Genomic DNA, 27,326 nt, shown 5'->3' on the forward strand with positions numbered 1-27,326 from the left:
ATATGAAAACTGAGAGAATAAGTCCTGTGATGTCCCCTGCTTTTATTGTGTGCTATATATTTTGTAGCCGGACGATGTCGCTGTTGTTTCAATCCAACATCATGGCAAAGCCGCAGCTGCAATTTCACCCAATTCCGCCAGAGGGCGACATTGCCCAAAAAGTTGGTAGTCCAGTCCAACCGTCCAACACCACGTGGAAAAAGCGAGTCTGCCGACCAGAGCAGCATGGAACACACTGGAGTGCAGAATAACATTACTCTAAAGTACGTATATCGGCTTTCACCCAGTATACCATTTTTGATATATACAAATCTGCTGAACTATATGAGGCAACTGCTACAGTATTTCCTAAATATGTGATCTGTTACGTCATAGGCTACCCTAAAAGTTACACAATTTGGCCTTTTAAAAGAAAAAATTTCAACTGAAAGTGGTTAGGTGAGAAAATAAGAGAGGAGAACTACCAGCCTGGTCAAACGGACCTATTTTTGCGTGTTTTAGAGGGGTTTAGTGGTACTTGTTAGTTAGTCAGGCTGGGAAACCAACTGGCTGACCAGCTAAACCACCTAAACTAGATAGGCCAGCTAAATCTCCAGAGTACACAAACTACCTTTTAGGCCACGGGGTTTCAACCTTTGGGGACAGTGTTCATGTTGATGGGGATTTTGAATTCGTTCACCAAAAATATTCACTCACTCCTCCTCAAGTCACATTGTTTTTGTAGATTACATGTCCGCCTGCAGGTGGCAACAAATTGGAGTCTTGTATGTTTTATGAGTTAGTAAATGAATATTTTGAGTCAACTGAAGCAAAATTGAATAAAATATTAGACTTGTTTTCTTAGAATGTACTGTATCAGGAATATAAGTGTATTTTGTCTTGTTATTGGAAAATGTATTTATTTATTTTTTCGTAATTAATTTTTGTAACTACTTAAAGTGAGTCTGTCCCTCACAAAAATATATTATATGGCTTCAGAACACTTTCATATAATGCACAAGTCATGTGAACTACTTGTATGATACTTTTATGGTGCTTTTCCTTTATGTTGCTTGAAAACTAAAATTTTCCTTTACAATTGCATGGAATTTTTATTTTTATTTTTTTCTCACAAATTCTTATTTTTTGTTCCACAGAAGAAAGTGAGATGGGTTTAGAACGACACGAGGGTGAGTAAATGAAAGAATTTAAATTTTTGGTTGATCTAGTCCTTTAAAACGAATACCCTTTGATATTTTGTTATTTAATGTAATGAAATGTATACATTAAGTGTAGCTTAGTATCAAAATGCTGTTTGTGGCCACTGTATAAGGCTGGTCTTAACATTAGCAGATGTCAATTCTCTGCTCAACAATCTGCTCATCATTCTAGCGCACAAGTTTATTGGAAGTAAATAAACTTTGTAAACATGAAAGGAAGAGTTCTGATTCAGGATTTATAGTAGGCTAAGTAGTCTCAGTGTTCTTACTTTTTTATTAATTTGACCCACCTGTGCAACATGTGCTAGTATGGTGAGTCTATGAGCTCACATATAGCACACACACATGCACACAATAACATGTATTGCATAACTAAAAACTGGCATGCAGCCTAGTCCCCGAGCTACTGCTATATTTCTAGTAATTCACACACATACAGAACACACAGAAAAATTTGATCTTCTGTTGTTCATGTTAACGCAATCACATTCTTATCAGTCGACCTTTCATATTTGTGATTCCTGACTATATGCTTGTGCAGCTGCTTATTGTAGCCACTCCTTAAGTTATTTATACTGATTATCCCCGGAGGAGTCTGAACCCCACGAACTGTAAATTTTACACGTGAGATTGGTGTAGATGTTTTCTCCTCTCTAATGTCTCGTGCTGTAGAGGAAGTATTGGGTATCTGCATAAAACACAATGATTATACTGTATATAGGTTGACAAAAGAGTGTGGGATCAGAACGATTTTAGCTTATCAACTCTTGGACAGTGTGTTCTAGTTTATAAAATATCTCCTGTTTAATTGTCCAGGCCCCAACAAGTTTCTGATTAATAATTATTTTTTTTAGGTTCTTTATAACCATATGTGACATATGGACAGGTCAAAGTGGTATAAACAGTGTTAAAGTAGTGCATTCAAGCTATACACACATTGAGCACTTTATTAGGAACACCATGGTCCTAATAAAGTGCCCGACGTGGTCTTCTGCTGTTGTAGCTCATCTGCCTCAAGGTTCGACTTGTTGTGCATTCTGAGATGCTATTCTGCTCACTACAATTTTACAGAGTGGTTATCTGAGTTACCGTAGCATTTCAGTCAGCTCGAACCAGTCTGGCCATTCTCCGTTGACCTCTCTCATTAACAAGGCATTTCCGTCCGCAGAACTGCCGCTCACTGGGTGTTTTTTGTTTTTGGAACCATTCCGAGTAAACTCTAGAGACTGTTGTGCATGAAAATCCCAGGAGATCAGCAGTTACAGAAATACTCAAACCAGCCTGTCTGGCACCAACAATCATGCCACAGTCAAAATCACTGAGATTAATTTTTTTCCCATTCTGATGGTTGATATGAACATTAACTGAAGCTCCTGACCAGTATCTGCATGATTTTATGCATTGCACTGCTGCCACACGATTGGCTGATTAGATAATCACATGAATAAGTAGATGTACAGGTTTTCTTAATAAAGTGTTTAAGTTAGTGTACATTTGACAGTTTTTGCATTTCCTGGCAATCAAACTCATAACCTTAAAGTTGTTGCCATGCTCTACCTGCTGAGCTACAGGAACTAGTAGTTTTTACACACATGGAGCTGTGTTAGAGGCAGAAAACCATAATTTTTGTTGTATGTCAATGATCACGTTTACATGTACACCATGACGATGATTATGCTACTCCCAAAAATCAGCTTATTTAACAAAGCAAGAAAACCGTGTTTACCTGAGATTTGAAATGATCGCTTTATTCTCTGCTTTTGACGTCAAACCATGAAGAGACAACCGCTCAACATGTGTGCACATTGGATAAGCCGGTGACAACACCGGTAAAGGTGTTTACATGCCACGCGAAATCGCCGTATTGGGATGTAACCCGATCCTTCCGACGGGTGAATATCCGCAAAGCCGCGGGCCCAGACGGCATTCCGGGCCGCGTCATCAGAGCGTGCGCGAACCAGCTGGCTGGTGTTTTTACGGACATTTTCAACCTTTCCCTCTCTTTGTCTGTAGTCCCCACATGCTTTAAAACATCCACCATTGTGCCTGTTCCAAAACAATCAAAAATAACTTGTTTAAATGACTGACGTCCTGTTGCTCTGACCCCCATCATCAGCAAATGCTTTGAGAGACTAATCAGAGATTATATCTGCTCTGTGCTGCCTCTCTCTTGAGACCCACTGCAGTTTGCTTACCGCAACAACCGCTCCTCTGATGATGCCATTGCATCTACAATACACACTGCTCTCTCCCACCTGGAAAAAAAGAACACTTATGTGAGAATGCTGTTTGTAGACTACAGCTCAGCATTCAACACCATAGTGCCCTCCAAGCTAGATGAGAAACTCCGGGCTCTGGGCTTAAACAGCTCGCTGTGCAGCTGGATCCTGGACTTCCTGTCAAGCAGACGCCAGGTGGTTAGAATAGGCAGCAACATCTCCTCATCACTGACCCTCAACACTGGAGCCCCGCAGGGCTGTGTTCTCAGCCCACTCTTGTATTCCCTTACACACATGACTGTGTGGCAACACATAGCACAATTGCAGCCAAAAAATGCTTGTGCTGGTCCGGTTATGGACTGCGGTGTGTTTTGTGGAGTGATTTCGATCTGACCACCGTTTGCCATCATGAAGTTTGCTGATGACATGACGGTGGTAGGTCTGATCACTGACAATGATGAAACAGCCCACAGAAAGGAGGTGCACACTCTGACACACTGGTGTCAGGAGCACAACCTCTCCCTCAACGTCAGTAAGACAAAGGAGCTTGTGGTGGACTTCAGGAGAAAAGACAGAGAACACAGTCCCATCACCATCAATGGAGCACCAGTGGAGAGAGTCAGCAGCTTCAAGTTCCTGGGTGTCCACATCACTGAGGAACTCACATGGTCCATCCACACTGAAGTCGTTGTGAAGAAGGCTCATCAGCGCCTCTTCTTCCTGAGACGGCTGAGGAAGTTTGGAAAGAACCGCCACATCCTCACACGGTTCTACACCTGCACTGTAGAGAGCATCCTGACCGGCTGCATCTCCGCCTGGTACGGCAATAGCACCGCCCACAACCGCAAAGCACTGCAAAGGGTGGTGCGAACTGCCAGACACATCATCAGAGGTGAGCTTCCCTCCCTCCAGGAAATATATACAAGGCGGTGTGTGAAAAAAGCTCGGAGGATCATCAGAGACTCCAGCCACCCGAGCCATGGGCTGTTCTCACTGCTACCATCAGGTAGGCGGTATCGCAGCATCAGGACCCGCACCAGCCGACTTCATGATAGCTTCTTCCCCCAAGCAGTCAGACTTCTGAACTCTTGATCTCCCATGATCAAATACATCAGCACTGCACTTTATTACCCTTACTCTTATATCTCACACCGGACTGTCATAAATTATATTATTATTATATTATATTCTCTCTTAACAACTGACTATCAACCGACAGCTGAATGTCAATACAGTACAATACTGTACATTCTATATATACTATATATACTTTTTTATATATTTTTATTTTTTATTTTTATTGAATAATGTGTATCTATATAGTGCGTATTGTATACTGTACAGTGTATGTTATTATTTGTATATTGTTGAGTGTAATTATGTGTATAACATATGTTTAAATTGTGTTGTGTTAATTTGATGTTATTGTAAATTGGTACTGTCTCATCACTGTCACGACTGCTATGTTGATCGGAACTGCACCCAAGAATTTCACACACCATTGCACTTGTGTATATGGCTGTGTGACAATAAAGTGATTTGATTTGATTTGAGAAATCTACCTGTGTTGAGCGGTTTATTCTTATGCCGTTTATGATCTTACACCGATAAAGGAACACCGTTTATTGAGTTTAAATGACCACATGCATTGTCGGCTTATTAAACAATCGGTGTAAGAACGTGCATGTAAACACGCTCATTGTTAGAATTCAGATGCAAGAATAGAGGCTCATTGGTCCATTATTTTGAAACCATTAACTCTGATCCTGATGATAAAGTTTTGAAACTTATGCCATGTCAGTTGGATAAACTTTTATTATAACCTGTTGACTCAGCAGTCTGTGTGTGGTACTTGTTATTTGGCTGATGCTAAATAACCAGTACAGGGACAGCCTCATTGGAGAGACCTGGATTTAAGTGTCTTGCTCGCTTGTAGAGCGATTAAGGGATGTAGCTTTAAAGTACAAAGTTTATTTTTGCCACTTTATGACAGTATTACATTAGTATCAGGCATGCGTCATTGACTACTTATAAATGGTATTATTTCCGTGTTTTATCTGCTATGATTATCTGCTACTTGACTGTAGGTACAATTTAAATATCATATCAAACTCAATAAGGAAAACTTTCTTCTTCCTTTAACAGAAATTCTGGCATTTCTTCCTGCTTTATTGCATTGAGGCATTCCACTAATCTGTATGTAAGTGTGTTTGTGTGTGTGTTTTCTGTTACTCTTAACAACGCACACACTTGGGGGCTATAAAGAGTGGAGATTAAAATCACACAGCATCTTAAATTGATTAATTGCTGAAACTGTACCACACCTATATGGTGTGCTGGCCTTCCTTGATCTTATTGTATTCCTGCTTCAGGGAAATATTTGTCAGTTTTCATTGTTTATTTTTGTTCAAAAACACTCATGTCTCAATGAGTCAGAGAGAAGAGAGTGGGGGGAGTTGGTAATAGGTTCAAGGCCAAGATGTGTATTGTATTTGTTGCCTTGCCAGTAGAGTTAGGGTCTTGAGACTTCGCTAGACCACAAAATATGGCCTTGATCTGAGACTGGGTCTCATTACTTGGTGTCTTGGTCTCAAATTATGGTCTCAGACAAGAACGTGGTCTGTTTCTAATGTATTATAGGTGATACTACAGTATGGTGTTATATCTTCAACATTATAGAGAATTCACAAGAATTCCAGGGCTCTGAATGGCTACTGAGCAGCTAGATCCAACTGGATCTAGCTCGAGGAGTATAATCTTAGTCTGAGTTTGAGATTGGTCTTGGACGGTCTGGTCTTGACTACAGTTCTGGTTTCCAGTAGCATTGAAGCACCTCTTAAAAGTGATGTTTTCATGTTGTCTCAGCGGGGTGGGGAAATTGCTGTTGCTCCACTCCATTCTCAGTATCTGCTGTGTTTACAGTATTTAATCTTTAAAGGTCTAAGTTGACTGGCTTGGATCTAATTTGCTTTTTTATAGTCAGAGAAAGTCCTTACAAACCGAAATTGTGTTGACAAGTCTGACATGTTTTCAAGGATGGATAGCATGCCACTGAGACACTCAGACAGGGCATGCATAATGACACGTGAGAAAGATGCTGACAAGACTCCATGAGTCTGTGAAAGTATCTTCTAAATCACAGTCCTGTCCAGCAGCAAAATCATCCATTAATCTCTCATGTACAGTACAGTATATATTTATATAATGTCAACAAACTATAGTTAGTAGCTTAACCTTCTGTTTATCAGCATAATTATATTAAGATCACCTGTCACACCCTTATTTTTGTATTTTATTTGAGTGTGTGTGTCCTCTCTTATTTGATATCCTGTCTGAAGTATAATGGCTTCACAGGCAGTGATCCAGACTGGCTTCAGGGCCATCGGTTTTTGCATGTTCTACACACATTATGGAGGCTGTTAGAGAATGATGCCAAGATCTTGCGTGTCTGTGACTAATGGCTGTAGGTAAGAGTGCTAAAAAGTGTGTAGGAAACAGGGGCGTAGCAACCATTATAACTGGAAGGGACATGTTCCCACCCACACACTTTTAAAACTTTTTACGTTTGTCTACTCAATTTTAAAAAAATAATTAAAACATTATAAAAGTTTTAGTTTTCCTGGCTGTGAGCAAAGAAAAAAATTGTTGGCGGCCACACAAAACGACGTCTTTATAACCAAACAGAAGCCGTCAAAATGTTAATCGGCAGTAAACGTACATGCAACTGCTGGGTTACGTCATAAACGTTACTTCACCTGATTTATATTCATGAGCCAAGCTGATAAGATTTATAATGAGCTTGTTTAAATGCACAATCATACACTGATTTATGCTTAATCTGCCGACCATGAGTTTGGTCATGTAAACACCTGAAACGATTATCCTTTATTGGGGTAAGGTCATAAATGTTTTAAAAAAAAAATGACACAGGTAGATTTTTGCCCATATCTCTGATTTTGCATTGTCACGTTTTTAAATAAGCTGATTTTTGACAGTAATCAGTATATTGGTGTGTACCAATGTAACTCAGTGTAACCCCTCAAATTTTATTTTAGTGTGTGTGTCCTCTCTTATTTGATGTCCTGTCTGAAGTATAATGGCTTCACAGGCAGTGATCCAGACTAACTTCAGGGCAATCAGTTTTTGCATGTTCTACACATATCCAAACAAATGCATTCAGCACTCTGATGGCTGACCTCTGAAAAAGCAGGATTTGGGAAATTGCTGTAACAACTGCCATCAGGAACACAGCTTTATCTCGGAGCAGAGTTCATATTTAAGTTATAGTTCCCCCAAAATAAAAATTCTATAATTATTTACTAATTTTCATGTTGTTTCAAACCCATATGACTTTGTTTCTTTTGTGTTCCGTGGGTCTGTTGAATGGTTGATTCTGATTGGTTCATGGACGTTCTAAGGTGTGCAATTATTTTTCAAGGAAACACACTGCTGTAAAGTAGTTCCAGGTCTTGACCGCATAACGGTTCTATATCACTTTGCCAAATTATTTCATTGTTTTCAAAGAGCCCTACAGGCTACCACAACAAAATAAAAAAATTATAACAAAGCCATTGGTTAAAGTAAATCGGTTAAAAATGTCAAAACAACCAAAAAAAAACCCTCGCGCTCCCCCTCTCACGCACACACTCCCACAGTCGTGGACACACATTATACGCGTAACGCATACACTTAAGATCCAAACATACTCGTGAGAGAAAAACAGAGTCGTCATGTCAGCGCACTCCTGCATCTCAGTGTGGATGAAAAAAAAAGTTATTAAGGTTTACAACAGGAATACGTCGACACGCATCTTGGCGATTTTGAAGCGATGGTACTTCTGACGAGAGCTGCAACAAAAAAAGGTAATCCCAGAAGCGAGATATCTCATTTTCTTTCGATCCCTCAAATACAAACTCGCACACAAACTCACACACACACGCACTAACTTGCTACTCCAGTAAGTGCTCCAGTAAAGCAGCACGAGCCTCGCAATCCTCCATTGCTAGTTCTGAAGTGACGTTTTCAAATTAGCAACTAAGGCTCGGACTGTATTAAAGTAAATTTGTGGCGAAAGAAAGTAGTTCTCTCATAAAAGCGTTTTAGGAATGAAAACCAGAAAATGTCTTGAGAGAAAACCCGAACGATGTCTTAAGTTCTGGTAACCGTGGTATAAGCGGAATAATTGATTTACCTTGCATTATCACCTTGGGTGTGCATTATTTTTTAAACAATTCAACAGTCCGTCATCAATTATTCCTTACATGAAGATGAGGAAATGATAACAGTATTGTAATTTTTGGATGAACTGTCCCTTTTAAACTGTTAGTCTTTTAACTTTGGCTCAAGAAATGAAGGTTACAGAAGGCATAGTGTTTGTTTTCATCACTCTCCTTCCCTTCCAGCTCTCTCTCTCTCTCTGTCTGTTTGCATTTCAAGGAATCCTGAAAAACAGCTCACACGTGTTTGGCTTCTAGAGCCAGAGGTGCACTCTGAGATTTAGAAGAAAAACTCTTTCAGCCATGTGCACACAAGAACACTTTAAAGGGTCATGAAACCCCAAAACAAATTTTTCTTTGAGATGTGAACAGATATGCACAGGATGCACATCACTGAATACAATGATAGCACTCATTATGTTTATTGTTAAGGGGAAGTGGTTATTTTTTGTTTTATTGAGCAATTTCATTCTTCCGGATACAAAACGAAAGTTGAAGCAAAGTCACAAAAATTAGGTATATGCATAAACTCCCGAGTTATGATTGGTAGGACAGCACACATGTACGTCACTAGATGCTAGACCAGCAAACTGAGTTTAACTGAGTTTATCCACTAAAGAGTCAAAGAACGCGGGACTTTTACGAGCCATCCACCGCATCTCTGAGCGATAAACTAACAGCTGCTTTCTCTCCCACGGCTTTAGGGCCGTCACTTAATTCTCTCTCTCTCTCTCTCTCTCTCTCTCTCTCTCTCTCTCTCTCTCTCTCTCTCTCGTACTAACCACACACACACGCTCTCTCTCACACACACACACACACACACACACACACACACACACACACACACCCTCATGTGTTATAGGATTATTTTGATTAACATATCTAATCATATCAACGTTTAGTTTGTAGTTGTAAGTCGGAAGTTTATTGACTGCATTGTATTAATTATTAATTGATATTACTGCATAAATAAACTTTGTTTATATTACAAAGAGAAGTGTTTTGGTTTGTTTTGCATACGCCTGTGTCATGCTGACGGGATGTCAGTGCTCAGATTCAAGCCTTCATTCATTGTTTTTTTTTTTTCCCGAAAATCGATATTCTTCGGATGTCGATTTTCCTAAGAAAACAATCTAATTTTGAGACTGTTATACTATCTGGTTATTAGTCCCTGATTCCAGGGTGGTGCCTCGTCAATGTTAATCCTTATTAATATTCTGTTGATTTTTGATAATTGATAATTATCTTTGATGATTGTTGAATTTGAATGATCAATAAGCTAGTGTTAATTTTAATTAATGTTTCATCGATGTTAACAATTAACGAATATCTTTGATAATTGTTGATTTAAAGGATTAAAAAAAAAAAGCTAACATTGATTCTCATCAATGTTCTATTGATTTTAATAATTAATAATTATCTTTGATAATTATTAATTATTGCTAGTAACCAAACCCGCTCCTAAACATAGCGCACTAATGTTTTAAAGAGTTAGATTCAATTAATTAATTTAAATATTAATTAATAACTAATTAATTATTTCTGATAGTAACACTGATCTAAACAACCAGTAAAGCCCTACACTTAACATCAAGTTTCCGGGATGTATGCCTATTGTTTACCGCTGTTACGTCGTCATGACAATGGAGTTGAAATACTGGATAATTTTACACAAATCAGGTTAGTAAACTATTTTATCATGCTAGAGTCATGTGAAAATGTATTATGCTAAAAGGAATGTTCCAGGTTCAGTACAAGTTTAGTTCAATCGACAGCATTTGTGGCATAATGCTGACTACCACAAAAATGTATTTCGACTCGTTCCTCTTTACCTTTAAAGGTGCAATATGTAACATTTTTCATATAATATTCGCTTTTTTTTGCCAATGTGTGAACGGCTTGTAACGCAGCTTAAAAAATGAGCCCTTCCTGGACTTCCTAGGTTGCCTTTTAAAGCTTGTAGACTGATTTTCATGCGAAGGAAGCGGGTCGCTTTTGCTGGGAAATTCCAAAGGATGTGACGTTTATGCGTGCTTCCGAGAGCCTTGCCTCAGTGCCTCTCTTCCGCTATTCAACAGCGACAACAGACAGTCTGCAACACTAGGTAACGTTATCTTAGAAATGGAATCCAGCAAACGTCCGGCTCCCAGCACAAAGCAAAAATCGAGGTTACAGTGAGGCACTTACAATGAAAGAGAGTGGGGACAATGTCAGTGAATGTGGCCAATTTTTTGAGGGGTTAAACAAAGAAATGTGAAGCTTATAATTTTATAAAAGGACTTACATTAAATCTTCTGTTAAAAGTCATGTATCATTTGAGCTGTAAAGTTGTTTAAATTGTCATTTTTACAGTCGTTTTATGGTTTGTTGACATTACATAGTCATGGTAACAAACTTGCAAAATTGCCTATAACTTTACACAGAAAAGGTTTGTGAGTGATTTTATCACACTAAAATCATGTTTATACACATATCCTTTGTGTTGTGGCTATACTTTTTAAACAGTGAGTATTTCAACGTTCAAAAATTGGCCCCATTCACTTCCATTGTTAGTGCCTCATTGTATCCCAGATTCCCTATCTGTCACTCACTCGACGTTGTGTCGATGTAGTGACACTAAGGGTCACTTTTGGGAGCCTGAGACACCTCTGGTCTTTGATAAAAGGCCAATGTAAATTGGCGAGTGGTATTTGCATGCCACTCCCCCGGACATACGGGTATAAAAGGAGCTGGTATGCAACCACTCATTCATATTTTCTCTTCGGAGCCGAATGGTCATGCTCACTGAGCTGAATTCCCACGACCGTTCATTCACCTCTGCTGGATCTGACGGCGCATATCAGCGGCTTCTGCCCCCCTCTGCACTGGTGCAATGCAGAGAATGCCCCTGGGTGCTTCGGCAGAAATAAAAGAGTATATTTTTTAAAGACGCGTCTTTCTAAAGACACGTCTTTCTAAAGATACTTTTCCGATTGTGTGTTATTCCTGGTTGCACTCGTTATCTCTCGCCTTCTGACGGTCACGATCACTGTCTTTCATGTCTGGGCACTGCTCACGCGGAGACAACATTTGTGGATGGTCATGTTCTCATTGCAAGGACATGTCCATGGCAACGATAGTCGCGGCTCGCCTTCGTAAGAAAGCAAGCCACCCCAGAGGCTCCCCGCCTCGGTCCTTTTACCCACGGGTATGAGGACAGTGCAGCTAACACTGGGGGCGATTTGGGGACCCCAATGGGACCGCCTCCGCCGGGTATCCCCCGCGGACCTCCCATTCCCCAGCACGCTCGTCTGCCCCGATCGGGCTTCCCGTCGGGAAGACCCCCAGAGATGCGCAGTCGGATCAGTGCTTTCCTTCCTGCAGGAGAGGTTGGACCCTTCCACCTTGAAGGTGTACGTTGCCGCCATAGCAGCACACCATGACGCAGTCGACGGTAAGTCCTTAGGGAAGCACGACCTGATCATCAGGTTCCTAAGAGGTGCCAGGAGGCTGAATCCCTCCAGACTGTGCCTCGTTCCCTCATCGGACCTCTCTGTAGTTCTTCAGGGTCTACAGAGAGCCCCCTTTGAGCCTTTGCAGTCAGCCGAGCTTAAGGCACTCTCCTTGAAGACTGCCCTCCTGACTGCGCTCACTTCCATCTAGAGGGTAGGTGACCTGCAAGCGTTCTCTGTCAGCGAAACGTGCCTGGAGTTCGGTCCGGGTTACTCTCACGTGATCCTGAGACCCCCGACTGGGCTATGTGCCCAAGGTTCCCACCACCCCTTTTAGGGACCAGGTGGTGAACCTACAAGCGCTGTCCCAGGAGGAGGCAGACACAGCCCTGTCGTCGCTGTGTCCGGTGTGCGCTTTACGCATATATTTGGATCGCACGCAGAGCTTTAGAATCTCTGAGCAGCTCTTTGTCTGCTTTGGTGTACAGCGGAAAGGAAGCGCTGTCTCCAAGCAGAGGATCGCCCACTGGCTCATTGATGCCATAACTATGGCATATGTCGCCAAGGACATGCCACCCCCGGTAGGGCTACGAGCCCATTCTACCAGGGGTGTACAGCTCCCTGGGCCCTGGCCAGGGGTGCCTCTCTAACAGACATTTGCAGAGCAGCGGGCTGGGCAACACCCAACACCTGTGCAAGGTTCTACAATCTCCGGGTGGAACTGGTTTCGTCCCAGGTAGTGGCACGCAACGCAAGTGGATAAGCCCGGGATAGCCGGCCGGATGTATCGCTTGCGCATAGCGCCTTCCACCTCCTTTTGAGCTGAAGACGTGCGCCATTAATTCCCAGTAGTGTTCACAAGTTTGTTCCCTGGTTGACTTCCTCCGAGCCCTGTGGCAGTCGAGTTTTCGGAGAGATTCGCTGCCGGCCCAGTACATGCGCTAAGAGCCCTGTTCTGGGGTAGGTGCTCTGCATGTGGCGGTTCCTTGTAAGGCTAACCCCATGCGATACATATCTTCCGCTAATTCGTTTCCCTGTTGGCAAACTGCGTCTTCCTTGGGCAGAGCCCCTCTGCCACAGTCTCCATGTTTGTAGTAACTACTCCCCCATTGGGCAGGATCTACATTGAAGACTCTCCACATGGCTGGAAAGACCATGTGATGTATTTTTCCACTTAAATATCCCCCCCTCTCTTTGGGCGAGATGTGGTCTCCGCTGTGTCTTCCCCTTGGGAGGGACACCCCCCGACTAGACCTGGCGGCCCAGTCGGATAATCTCCCTTCTTTTTTAGAAAGTGGAAAAAAGAAGGGGAAAAGAGGCCACGACTGGGTTAAGCCTGTCTCTATCTTTTGGGTAGTCAACTTGTCCCCAAAATGGGCCGTTCGACACTCATAACTATGTTTGGGGAGGTTACGTGTCGACCTGGTGTGCTGGCTATGAGGCACACAGTAGTCTGCCCACCACACACCGCCAGTTCACGTAACGCAGTTCAGCCAATTGTGGCGTTTCGTATAGGGACCCCTAGTGTCACTACATCGACACAACGTCGAGTGAGTGACAGATAGGGAACGTCATGGTTACTTGTGTAACCTCAGTTCCCTGATGGAGGGAACGAGATGTTGTGTCCCTCCTGCCACAACGCTGAACTACCCGCTGAAATGGCCGGACCTTATATCGGCTCCGCAGCATAAAACCTGAATGAGTGGTTGCATACCAGCTCCTTTTATACCCTTATGTCCGGGGAGTGGCATGCAAATACCACTCGCCAGTTTTCATTGGCCTTTTATCAAAGACCAGAGGTGTCTCGGGCTCCCAAGAGTGACCCCTAGTGTCACTACATCGACACAACATCTCGTTCCCTCCATCAGGGAACGGAGGTTACACAAGTAACCATGACGTTTTTTTAATGAAAAGGAGGAATGTGTCAACATAAATTTTTGTGGTAATCAACATTATACCACAAATCTGTCGATTGAATTTAACTTGTACTGAACCCGGAACATTCCTTTAAGTATTGTGGCTATACGTTTAAAAACAGTGTATATGTTTTGTGTATCGGACACGCTTTCATTGTATGTGCCTTACTGCACGTGATTTTTTCTTTAGAAAAAGGGATAAGTTGAAATTATTTTCTGTGGTAATTAACATGACACAAATACTGTCAATAGAGTTTAACTTGTATTAAACAAGTAAGTCATTAGTTTTATTCCTAAAATATTCATATTTAATTAATTCATTTAAAAAAAACAGACTACATGTCAGCTGTCAATTCTACTTGAAAATAGTCTAAATAGACAACAAATGATGATAAAAATCTGATGTTGCATAAATAACACATCTTTCCACAGCATAGTCTACTTGGTATAGAATCTGGCACGGTTGCTGTTTTTAATATAATTCAAACACATTTTAGGCATTGAGAAAAATCCTGCTTTAAATTGAGCCTTCATTTAAAATTCAAAATATTCCCTGAAGGCAGCCAAACTCAGTTTACTGTAACTGTTTTTTGAGCAGCATTCATAAAACCACTGAGAGGTGGCAAAAGCTGAGAATCACTCTTTTTAATGGCACTCTCAGGCAATAATGAGTAAACCATAAAATGCCAAGCAGAGTTGTTGACTCACCAAGAACCGGCATAAATATTTTAACGGCCTGTAAAAAAGGGAACTTCCGCTCGTTCTGGAAGTGCCTCAAATAGAGGCCTTTTTAGTCCCTTTTCCTGAAAGTGTTGCTAAATGAGTCAGCTATTTCGGCACAGCATCTAACAAAACAACAGCCCTCTTATCCGGTTGCATCTGTCCTTCTGAGTTCAAAATGAATAAAGCCAGAGTGCAGCCCTCACCAAGTGTATATCACACACCATAACAATATCACACCAACCAGAGTTTCCATGCTGTCTTTCATATACTGCCACTACTATTAATAATATAGTAGGAATAGCAAAAATAATACAGCTAATAATAATACTATCTTTCACACTCTCCATCTATCAATCTGTGTATATGTGTTTGTACTCAGTGACTTTTGTGTCATTGTGCTGTTCTTTTCTATCTTGTCAGTTATATGCCAGTAATGTGATGCTGTAGGCTGGATTTACTGTGTGTGCGAGGGAGATCTACTGCATATGATATAAAGCACTGCCAGCAGCCTGACCTGAACCCATATGTGTTTTTGCCAGAAGTATTTGAGCATCTGACTCTGCACGTGTCATACAGACAAAGTCAGTCTTGTTTGTGCATAACTCTGGGCTCTGGTGTGAGTCTGTTTATTGGGTGAGTGTAAGTGTTTGATACTGTTCTGAGTAAGTTGACACTATTCTGTGTCTGTTAAAGGGATAGTTACCCAAAAAGGAAAATTTTGTGATCATTTACACACCCTCATGTTGTTCCAAACCTGTATGACTTTCTCTCCTCCGTGGAAGACATGAGATGTTAGGCACAATGTTAGCCTGAGTCACCATTCACTTTCATTGGATCTTTAGTTTTTTTCCATTCAATGAAAGTGAGTTTTGTTATTATTACTCTGTATATGACATTATCATAATCAGAATAAGCTTTGTTGTCAAGTGTTCTTACGTACACAAGGAATGTTTTTGGCGATAGGTGAAACAAGTGCACACAGAATGTTACAGTGAGACACAGAATATAAAACAAGGTAAGAGTATAAATAGATATACAAATAATAGGACATATAACATAGAATGGCGTATGTACATGTGCAAGTGGTAATCTGTGCAAGGTAGGGGTATGTACAGTTATTGAATTAAATATGAGTGAATTTACATACAGTTGTGCTCAAAAGTTTGCATACCCTTGGAGAATTGGTAATATATGTACCATTTTTAAAGAAAACATGAGTGAGCAGGCAAAACACATTTCTTTTATTTCTTATAATTCATATTCAACTGTAGGTTATAACAGAATGGCACAATCATAAAACAAAACATGGCAACAATGAAAGAAATGAAATGACCCCTGTTCAAAAGTCTGCATACCCTTAGTTCTTAATACTGTGTATTACCCCCTTTAGCATCAATGACAGCGTGCAGTCTTTTGTAATAGTTGTCTCCTGGTCATGCAAAGTCTTTGGTTGTCTTGCATGAACCACACGTTTGAAATCTCCCCAGAGTGGCTCGATGATATTAAGGTCAGGAGACTGTGATGGCCACTCTGTAACCTTCACCTTTTTCTGCTGTAACCACTGGAGGGTCAACTTGTCCTTGTGCTTAGGGTCATTGTCGTGCTGGAAAGTCCAAGAGCGTCCCATGCGCAGCTTTCATGCAGAACAATGCAAATTGTCTGCCAGTATTTTCTGATAACATGCTGCATTCATCTTGCCATCCATTTTCACAAGATTCCCCGTGCCTTTAGAGCTCACACACCCCCAAAACATCAGTGAGCCACCACCATGCTTCACAGTGGGGATGGTATTCTTTTCACTATAGGCCTTGTTGTCCCCTCTCCAAACATAGCGCTTATGGTTGTGATCATAAAGCTCTATTTTGGTCTCGTCACTCCAAATTACAGTGTGCCAGAAGCTGTGAGGCGTGTCAAGGTGTTGTCGGGCATATTGTAACCGGGCTTTTTTGTGGCATTGGCAGCTCGACCATGCAGCTCATTTTTGTTCAAGTATCGTCGTATTGTGCTCCTTGAAACAACAACACCGTCTTTTCCCAGAGCAGCCTGTATTTCTCCTGAGGTTACCTGTGGGTTTTTCTTTGTATCCCGTTTTTCTTTGTTATTCTTCTGGCAGTTGTGGCTGAAATCTTTCTTGGTCTACCTGACCGTGGCTTGGTATCAAGAGATCCCCAAATTTTCCCAATTGGAAAACTGATGGCTTGGTCCATAATAATTATGAAAATTTACAATAGTCCTTCCATAATATCCATAGTTTTAACAATGATATTTGAAATAAATTCATGGTAACCATAGGTAAAACCATGCATGGCTCCTCACTACCATAATTAGTAACTATGGTTTCTATATAAATAACTATGGCATTTTTGTTATTTTGTCTAAAATACATTTAGAAAAATGTTCTGCAATAAATACCTTGGTTAATCCATTGTACATTTTTGTAAGTGTTGTGATTTGAGGTTTGAAAAGCCTTCTAATTTACGTTTTCTCCTGTTTTCTTTGTCAGTGCTGTTTAGAATGTGTGGGCTGTTTATTTTAAACTAGTTTAATCACAGAGACATAAGAGTTTTGCAACAGACAATACTGTGCAGCGCTCAAACGGGTTTTGCGATCCCCGCCGCGCATCTCACTGGTTCACAAGTGCATTTAAAATAGTGTGTGCGGTTGAGACCAGTCCACAAATTACCGTACCTGCTCTGCGCTTGTGCTGCTTCATCCATGATTGAGCCATGTTAATAATTTATCCATGTAGCGCTGTTTCATTACGATTTTGAAGTGAGCAAAACGCGTTCCAAAACATACAGATGACAGGAGAAGGCTCATTAATATTCACGAGGACAGCGCTAACTGATTGTTCAGTGAAACCACTATCCCCTGCCATCCTTCGTTTCAGAAATGAGCTTGCGGGCCATTTGAAATTAAGGAAGTTTGATGCTTATGCGGTGACGTCACTGTGAGTGTGTGCGTGTGTGTGTGTGTGTGTGTGTGTGTGTGTGGTGGGGTCTCTTTCGCAGTGTACAAAATGCAGAGCTGACTGGGGCTGGCAAATGTTATGTTGCGTCAAAAATATTAAATGAACCATGTGAAATCCCAGCCCCGCTGCAAAATGCATATAGGGGAAACACTGGTGCACCTTTCTGTGTAATACTTCATACATTTAGTGCAATTCACAAATTATGTTTCAAACCAAGGGTAATTTAAGCATGTGTAACAGGTAAAGGATGGGCAAGGAGGCGGCTGGAACCGGCTGAACAGTCAACATAAAGTTTAATGTAAAACTCAACTTAAAACAACATAAAACACACATAGACACATGCAGCACGGCCGCATGCGTCTCTTTCTCTCTCGAACTGGTGTCTCCAGTCTGCCTTTATCTCGCTTTCCCACTGATCGTCTGATTCAGCGCCGACCGTGCACCCTCACGGCTGGGCCACGCCCTCTTCCTCGTCACACTCCTGACCTGCCCGATTCTGTCAGGGGCTCCCCCGGACTGACCTACACAATCTCTGGAGGGGAGATGCTGCCCTTAAGGCCGTTCCGTCGGCCGGTGGCTCCTGGGAACCTGGGGGAGAGATGAGGCATGGGGAGAGGGAAAGGGCGAGCGGGAGACACACAGAGCGAGAGAGAGTAGAGAGAGAGAAAAACTTGCTCATCGGTTCCCGGACACGCTGTCACCCATTCCTCAACCGCTCCTCTGGCCTCTGGCGGACGACAGCTCGCTCCACCCCCAGCGGACGGCAGGGAGCCCTCCGACCCCTGGCGGACGGAACTGCTCCACCCCTTCTTGGCGGACGGCAGCAGTTCCTCTGGCTCTCGGTGGCCGGCAGCGACCCCTCCGTCCCCAGGCAGACGGCCGCGGCTGCTCCTCTGGTGGACGTCAAGGACTCCGCGACAGCGCATCCCTCCTCCCTCCTCCCTCCCGGGTTTCGGCACCACTGTAACAGGTAAAGGATGGGCAAGGAGGCGGCCGGAACAGACTGAACAGTCAACATAAAGTTTAATGTAAAACTCAACTTAAAACAACATAAAACAAACATAGACACATGCAGCGCGCTGCGTGCGTCTCTTCTCTCTCTCTTGATCTGGCGTCTCCGGCCCCCCTTTATCTTGCTCTCCCACTGATCATCTGATTCACACCGGCCGTGCACCCTCCCGACTACGCCCTCCTCCTCGTCACAGCATGTAATTATGACGAATCTTAAGTGTGCGATTAAAAATCACACAGGTTCTGCACTGACTGTTCACACTGAAGTCATTTTTTCATCCAGTTTATGTCCACATATGAAAGTGGACCAGATTGGAATTAAAAATGGCAGATTAATTGTGATTTTTGCCTTTTACAGTATAATAAAAAAAATGATCTCTGTCATGTGATGGGTAAAAAATCAGATTTGGGCCACATTCAACTGCGGTGTGAACTTACCTTTAGTCTGTGGTAATAGTAATAATAGCTTATGTGTTTCAGAACATGACTTATTTTTCAAAGATTATGTTACTGGACTGCAACTGTTGTCATGGAGACGGTGCATTCACTAAAGCAAATTAAGTATCAGGTGGTTCCCTTATAGCTTAGCCTAATGTCTGAAGAATGTTTGTGCATCTGTTAGTCTGTGGACTTTCCAAGGCACTTCTGCATGCCAGGCTCTGCTTGGTTAATTTTAGGTCAACTTGTGGTCTCCCACCACCCATGATAGCTGTCCACTTAAGTGTCATTGCTCTTCTTACTGATCTTCTTAAATGGAGCCTCATAATCTTTCATTAAAGCTAAATTAAATTGTCTTTTACAGATGTCAGCATTAGAATTGGGGTTGCTTTTAAACACGACATAAGAGCCCTTAAGTTTATTATTTGTTTTGAAAATGTGCTGCTTAAATATTTTAAAGGAGAATTTTAATTTTTGGATGAGAAGTACATTATAACCATAGATGGATCCAGACACAGAGCACATTTATAGAGTGTGTCATCTGATCTGTCTGCACTATGAGCCTATTATGTAGGGAAAAGAGACCAATTAGATTAGAGTTACCCCTGACCCGTGTGTACTTTTGAGTGTGTGTTTGCATGCTTTGTATTATATAAGTGAGTTACTCTGTCTCTTGGCAGCAGGAACCGTGGCAGCACAACTCTATTGTCATGACAAAAATGCTGATGAGGATTAGTAGCCTCATCACTCTCTCACACACACACACACACACACACACACCTCAGTCCCACTAATAATGTAAAGATGTCAATATGTCTATCTCCATAGATCTTACTTAATTGCAATTGTGTGTGTGTGTGTGTGTGTGTGTGTGTGTGTGTGTGTGTTGGAAAGTCTTGGCAGAGGGCTAATGTATAATTTGATTCCAATTCTGTGAAACGTCATCCTTTTTCAGTCACCATTCCCAGCACCTACGCACACATACATTCATACACAAACACTCAGTACACACAGTCAGTCTATTGGGATTCTTAAATGATGTCATACAGAATAGTGATGTCTATTAAACCCCTGATCTTGCATGGCAACACACACTCACCTCTGCTAATTATACAGTCTGCATTCAGATGGGCGAGAGACCTATAATAGCAAGCATAATCATTATTTTTCTATCTGATATTTTTAGAAGCACATTGATTTGCATGGTGTCCAGAGACTTGATCTACTTATATTTGAAGGTTTCTGTGCCCTGCATTAAATTTTGTGTGAGTTTGAGAGAGAGAGAGAGAGAGAGAGAGAGAGAGAGAGAGAGAGAGAGAGGAGAATTTCTGGGCCGCTGGCTATATACTAATGAGGTACAGTGCAAACTAATAGGGTTTGCAACCGCACCATATGTTAATGGATTCACTTTTAGGTTAAGGTTGTTACTGAGTCATAAACTTAACCCCAATAGTGGGAATTTTACTGGCCCAGACTAAAGTGATTTCCTTATGTAAGTGCCAGTACCAAACCTGGTCTCATAGGTTCACGTTACTGTACCTAAATTTTTGCAGAATTATTTTGCCGCAAGTTGTTGTACATATCGTGCCAGTTTCCTGGTGAAATGAAGGCTATGGCAATGACTTTTATTTACTTTCACACAAATTAAGAGTAAAATGGCTGATTATCAATCCTTAAACGCGTACTTTTCACCCTCACATAATGCTATTTTATGACATCTACAAACTTTTACTATAGTGCAGGTCTTGTAAGGCGATTCATTTTAAAGTTTGCATTTCATTACCAACTACATTTACAAATTTGTTAGAGTGTGATCAAATTGCGCAGTAGCTCAACCAGGGGGTCAGGAATTGGCTGGTTAGCAGGTCCCTGTTAGCCCCTGCTGGTAGATGCTGGAACAACACCACCAAATGGCAAAAAGCATGTTTCTCCATAGACAGCCATTCAAATGCACCCGGTTTTATGACGAAATATGTTTTTCCAAGAAACATTTCAATCTAATTTTTTTTATTACATTATAGTCCATCTTCATCTGGTGACGGATTGTTTTTGAAGGTCTCTTAACAGTGTGAAAATGATTTATATTTTCCCCTAACTATTCACATTGATGAGTGATCAGTCACGTGACACCCAATCCCGGAACTGAGCGCCCATGAGCAAAGATGGCAGCCTCCATTTCGCAAGTTTGCTGGGAACCCTGCGCTAGCTGAGCGCAGCCATAGAGATGAATGGGGATGCTAACAGATGGCTCTCTCCAGGTATTTTAGAGCTCCATGAGCTCAACTGATAGAGCATTTCCATGTTACATTTGCTTTTAATGACACTATCGGCTAGGTGAAGGTTTGGGTTACGGAGGTCAGATTTGTTTATTTAAAACTTGAGAAAGCGTTAACCCTAGAAACCTGTCTGTTTGGGAGAAAATGCAACTCTCTTTTAACGCCACACTGTGGACATTTCACCTTTGAACTGTTGTGATACATGTAAGGAAACATGTAATATAATTTTGCAAAAATGTCACATAAATTTCATATTCCTTTGCTTGTCGTGGTTGTGGCTAGTTAGGACAAAAACTTTTTTTATCAACACTATTATCGCATGTCTCTTTATAGTGACGTGTCAGTGCTGGGTGGATTACTTGTGAATTGTAATCAGGTACTGAGTACAAATTACATGACAAAAAAACACAATCAGTAACAATCTCATAGATTACATTTTTGGAGTAATCCAATCCGATTACTTTTGGATTACTTTCAACCTAATTCTATTTTATTTCATGTCACATGCATTTAAGTAGGATAATCATTTTAACATGAAAGTACAAAGAGGAAGAAAATAAATTCCATTCTTTATTACTAACAAACAGAGCCTCAAAAAATGAGTTCTTTATGACATTTTTAAAAAGTGCATTAAACATTACATGAACGAAATAAACATAAAATCTAATGACAGTGCTTGGCCAAACTTTATAGCTCAAAACACTGAGAAATCAAGTTCATTTTAAGTGCATAAAACAATAGCAGCATTACGAACATTAATGACCATAAAATCAACATAAAATGAACGTAAATTAATAACCATAAAATCAGCAGCAACAGTGTTGCCTAGGTCAAAGCTTTCATCTAAAATCACTGAAACTCTGATAGTCCATTGCCTATTCTGAAGCTGAGGTGCAAGATATTATCTTTTGAACAGAAAGAATATTCTAAAAGGGCAGAGATCCACTGAGTCACACAAGGAACAGTTGTGTCAAGTTTCATGCAGTGGACTCCACTGCATCAGTAGCAACAGTAGAGTGACTTTGTTCCATTTTGCTGCACATTTTGCAGTTGAACTTGTGTACCCTGCAGGCAGGACCCTTGGAGATAGCATCCACTAGATCCTTTGAAGCAATTAAGTTCAGTGTGTGAGCTGCACACCATTGGTGAGGAATTAAGAAAAGTAAGTGTTACTAAAAAGAAACAGCTGGAGGAACATGTTGCAACTAAATTGGTTAATTGGCAACAGGTCAGTAACATGATTGGGTATAAATAGAGTATCTTAGAGAGGCAGAGTCTCTCAGAAGTAAAGATGGGCAGAGGTTCACTAATCTGTGAAAAACTGTGTCTACAAATTGTGGAACAATTTCAGAATAATGTTCCTCAACGTAAAATTGCGAAGACTTTGAATATCTCATCATCTACAGTACATAATATCATCAAAAGATTCCTAGAATCTGGAGAAATCTCTGTGCGCAAGGGACAAGGGCGAAAATCAATATTGGATGCCCGTGATCTTCAGGCCCTCAGGCGGCACTGCATTAAAAACTGTAATGGAAATCACTGCATGGGCTCAGAAACACCACCAGAACTCATTGTCTGTGAACACAATTCGCCGTGCCATCCACAAATGCAGGTTAAAGATCTATCATGCAAAGAAGAAGCCATATGTGAACATGATCCAGAAACGCCGCCATCTTCTCAGGGCTAAAGCTCATTTAAAATGGACTGAGGCAAAGTGGAAAACTGTTCTGTGGTCAGACGAATCGAAATTTGAAATTCTTTTTGGAAACCATGGACGCCGCGTCCTCCGGATTAAAGAGGAGAGGGACCATCCGGCTTGTTATCAGCGCTCAGTTCAAAAGCAAGCATCTCTGATGGTATGGGGGTGCATTAGTGCCTATGGAATGGGCAGCTTGCACATCTGGAAAGGCACCATCAATGTTGAAAGGTATATACAGGTTTTAGAGCAACATATGCTTCCATCCAGACAACGTCTTTTTCAGGGAAGGCCTTGCATATTTCAGCAAGACAATGCTAAACTGCATACTGCATCTATTACAACAGCATGGCTTCGTAGTAGAAGAGTCCAGGTGCTGAACTGGCCTGCCTGCAGTCCAGATCTTTCACCAATTGAAAACATTTGGCGCATCATGAAACGAAAAATACGACAAAGAAGATCCAGGACCGTTGAGCAGCTAGAATCCTGTATGAGACACGAATGGGACAACATTCCTCTCCCAAAACTCCAGCAACTGGTCTCCTCAGTTCCCAGACGTATACGGACTGTTGTTAAAAGGAGAGGGGATGCTATACAGTGGTAAACATGTCCCTGTCCCAACTTTTTTGAGACGTGTTGCTGCCATCATATTCTAAATTAACTTATTTTTTCCTTAAAATGGTACATTTCCTCAGTTTAAACATTTGATATATTTTCTATGTTCTATTGTGAATAAAATATGGATTTTTAAAAAACATATCTAGTTCATTTTAAGTGCATAAAACAATAGAAACTTTACATGAACAAACAATAATGGATCAACAGCAGTGACATTGCTAGGTCAAAGCTAACAGCTCAAAACTCTGACACACTTTTAACCCATACTACTTAGTAATAGTCCATCACCTATTCCTTAGCTGAGGTGCATATCTTACTGTTGTAACGTAAAAGGAGCACATGCTCAGACTATTGAGACTATTGCACTTGAGGGTAAGAATATGATATTGATATGAAAATGAGCAATAAATTATTAACAATTTACTGCCCTTGCCTTGTTAATATATAATCTTGTAATCTATAAAACAAATAACAGTAGTTGGATTACAAGTATTTTAAAATGTAATTTAATCCAATTACAAGTACTTTTTGTAATCTGATTATGTAATCCATATTACTGACTACTGTTTATTGACACGCTGTAACACACTGTTTTTGCTATGGAAAAGAATGATACCTAAAATCGTGCTGCTTGTTGACAAGAGGTGTGCTAATACTTCTTTAAGCAATCTGGCATGATTTTCAACTGCTGGACCATAAAACAGATGAAAAATCCCAAATCCATATCTTTGGATCACATTATAGCAATTTGAGGGTAGGCTTTTTTGACTTAGGTGAATAAGTAGCTACCTAGCAACCACCCAGATCACCATAGCAACAGCATAGCAATGCTCTGGCAATCACCCACAACACCCTAGCACAGGGGTGTCAAACTCGGTTCCTGGAGGGCCACAGTCCAGCAGAGTTTTAACCCTACCCTAACCCAACCCTAATTAAACACACCTGAAGCAGCTAATCAAGGTCTCTTCAGGAGTGCTTGAAGATTACAAGGAGGCATTTTGGAGCAGGGCTGGAACTAAACTCTGCAGGGCTGCGGCCCTCCAGGAACTGAGTTTGACACCCCTGCGCATCATGACGGCAAGTTATGCACATGCAAACACCTGTCACATTTTCTGCAGAATCACAAATTTTTAGTGATCTAATGGCAAATATAAATTTTATTTCTAGTATTCATGCAGATCATCAGCTAGTGTCCATCTTTTCTCCCTGCCTTTCATTCCCTATCTTGTGCATTTTTTGCCCTCTGTCCTTCTTTTGTTGTTGCTCTGTCTCTTAGGTGGTTTTCATACTGGGCACGTTTGCATCATCAACTTGCATCATCACAAACGTGCACATGATGGAGAACACAACGCGGGTTGCTATATTTGTGTGTTTTTTTTTTATTATTTTTAATTTGGTTTCATTATGCACACCAGACTGAGCAACACTTGCACCTCTGTGCGTCGCATGCCATAATTCAGCAGATATGCATGTTCAGGAAAAGGCGACTATATCTGATGCTTGCAAACAGTCTTTTTTGAGGAGATAGCTGGCTACGAACAGTATTTTCTTTGCTGTTTATGCTCCCCTGTCACTCACGGTGCATGTGTGTATGCAACTGATAATGTCATCATGCTTAAATCGGCAAAAAAAAAGCATGTGCAAGTTATTTACTTCCTGAACAAGCGTGGACCCGAGTACAGGTTGCTTTCTCACTCATGCCTACCGTGCCACAGTTCCATTGCAACCGAGCTCAGACCACATGCTACAGAGAGTTTCGGGTTCTGTACCGCAGTCCGCAAAACTGCTTTCATATTACCAATTTTTCATGTGAACCGTGCTCTGTTTCGGACTAAAGTGCCAGTGTGCCCTTAATCTGTGCCCTTAGTGAGTCACTGCTGAGTGTAATGCAGCACTGACTGTGATCATACAAACGCACACACAATAACATACACTCTCTTAACCCTAAAACCTGGACACACCACCTGAGGGTTATATAGTACAGCTTTTGTGTGTTTTGTATGCATGAAGTGTGTAATTGTGTCCTGAAAAATTATTATGTCCTTGTTTTACAGGACTGGGCAAACATAAGACGTGAAAGAATAATGCAGAGGATGAATGATGTGCAGATGGAGAAATGGAATAAAGAAAGGATTTAGGGAAGAATGAAAAAGCTTTGGCAACATAGCTTAATAATATCATCACCCTGCTCACTCAGCTGTCCAGTTTATAACAATACACACACACTAGAAAAGAGACATAGACCATTAACCCTTAAATGCATAGGTGTTTCACTAAGCATTATTACATACTCTGGTCTTTAGAGATACGGCACGTATATCTATCACAAATTGATCTACAATATGCCCAAATAGTGTCAAATTTTCAATAAATTTTCAAGTTAAAAAATAAAACAATATAATGCATTCTGATATATTTTGATGTTTTATTTCTCATATATCAAAGAGATGATTTAACAAATGTAGAAAAGGATTCATTACTTTCATATTGAAATTTCATGAGATGCAGCTGGCTGTCATACACACTGAGCTACACATAACACATAAGCTACACATAAGTTACACATGTATTTTCTCAGGCACTTTTTGAGTCTGAATAGATTATTTAACTTACATAATTTCAGTATTACACCCAAATGAGAATAGCCAAATCATATTGTTCACGTGTTTTACACTTGCTATAGTTTACTTTCATGTTGCTTCTTCATCAAAGAGCAATGTCAAATGTAAATCAAGTCAATCACTGACATATCAGCACCACCTTGAGTAAGAAATAGCATGTATTATATGTATGTGTACACTCATATTGAATACTGATAATTCACCATTGTCTCACAGAAAATCAATGTGATATACTGTAGTAGTCATTTGTATAAATATTGAACTCATTTGTTTTTTAATAAACAAAGAAATATATATCCTTGTAACACAACTCACAAACAGAAGGGAAGGAGAACACAGGCAAGCAGGTTTTTCCAGGCTCAGGTAGGACTTTTAATTGGCCACTTCAATGCTTTACAACTTCACAAACTCATCAGCTTCACAGGCATGTAGTAACTTAAACACATCAGCTTCACAAACATAACAGATTAACCGTAGCAGCTTCAGGAGCACCGTGGCCTTTCTTGTGCCAGACTCTCTCTCTCTCTCTCTCTGCTGGTGGCATGGCTGCTTATATGCCGCTCTCCCCATGCTCACTGGAATTAGAAACAGGTGTGAAACATAATCTAGCTCAGGTGCAAGTGCCCTTCCCACTTTTTCTCCAGACGGACGCTTGACCACGCCCCCGCTGCCACATATCCCCACCGCTCGACTCAGGACGGGGAGACATCCAGCCTGTCTACCCCCCCCCCCCCCCCACCCCCATTTCTGGAAAGGAAGTCGGCGACAGCCATCTGCGTTTCCGGTCTGTGGACCACCTTGAACTTAAATGGCTGAAGAGCCAGATACCAACGGGTGATCCACGCGTTGGTATCCTTCATGCGGTGGAGCCATTGGAGTGGGGCGTGATCCGAGCAGAGGGTGAAGGCCAGCCCCTACAGGTAGTACTGGAGAGTAAGGACCGCCCACTTGATGGCAAGACACTCCTTTTCTACGGTGCTGTACTTAG

At 41.2% G+C, this 27,326-nt stretch overlaps 1 long non-coding RNA gene across 1 annotated transcript; it reads left to right on the forward strand.

Moving 5' to 3' along the window:
* The first annotated feature begins 154 nt into the window (after positions 1–154).
* Positions 155–26,632, forward strand: LOC127446157 (uncharacterized). Its single transcript, XR_007898155.1, has 3 exons — positions 155–263; positions 1,137–1,169; positions 25,772–26,632. It is a non-coding gene; the product is annotated as an uncharacterized LOC127446157 (long non-coding RNA).
* Positions 26,633–27,326: the final 694 nt, after the last annotated feature.

The sequence above is a fragment of the Myxocyprinus asiaticus genome, chromosome 9 (assembly GCF_019703515.2).
Source record: "Myxocyprinus asiaticus isolate MX2 ecotype Aquarium Trade chromosome 9, UBuf_Myxa_2, whole genome shotgun sequence".
Lineage (NCBI taxonomy): Eukaryota > Metazoa > Chordata > Actinopteri > Cypriniformes > Catostomidae > Myxocyprinus > Myxocyprinus asiaticus.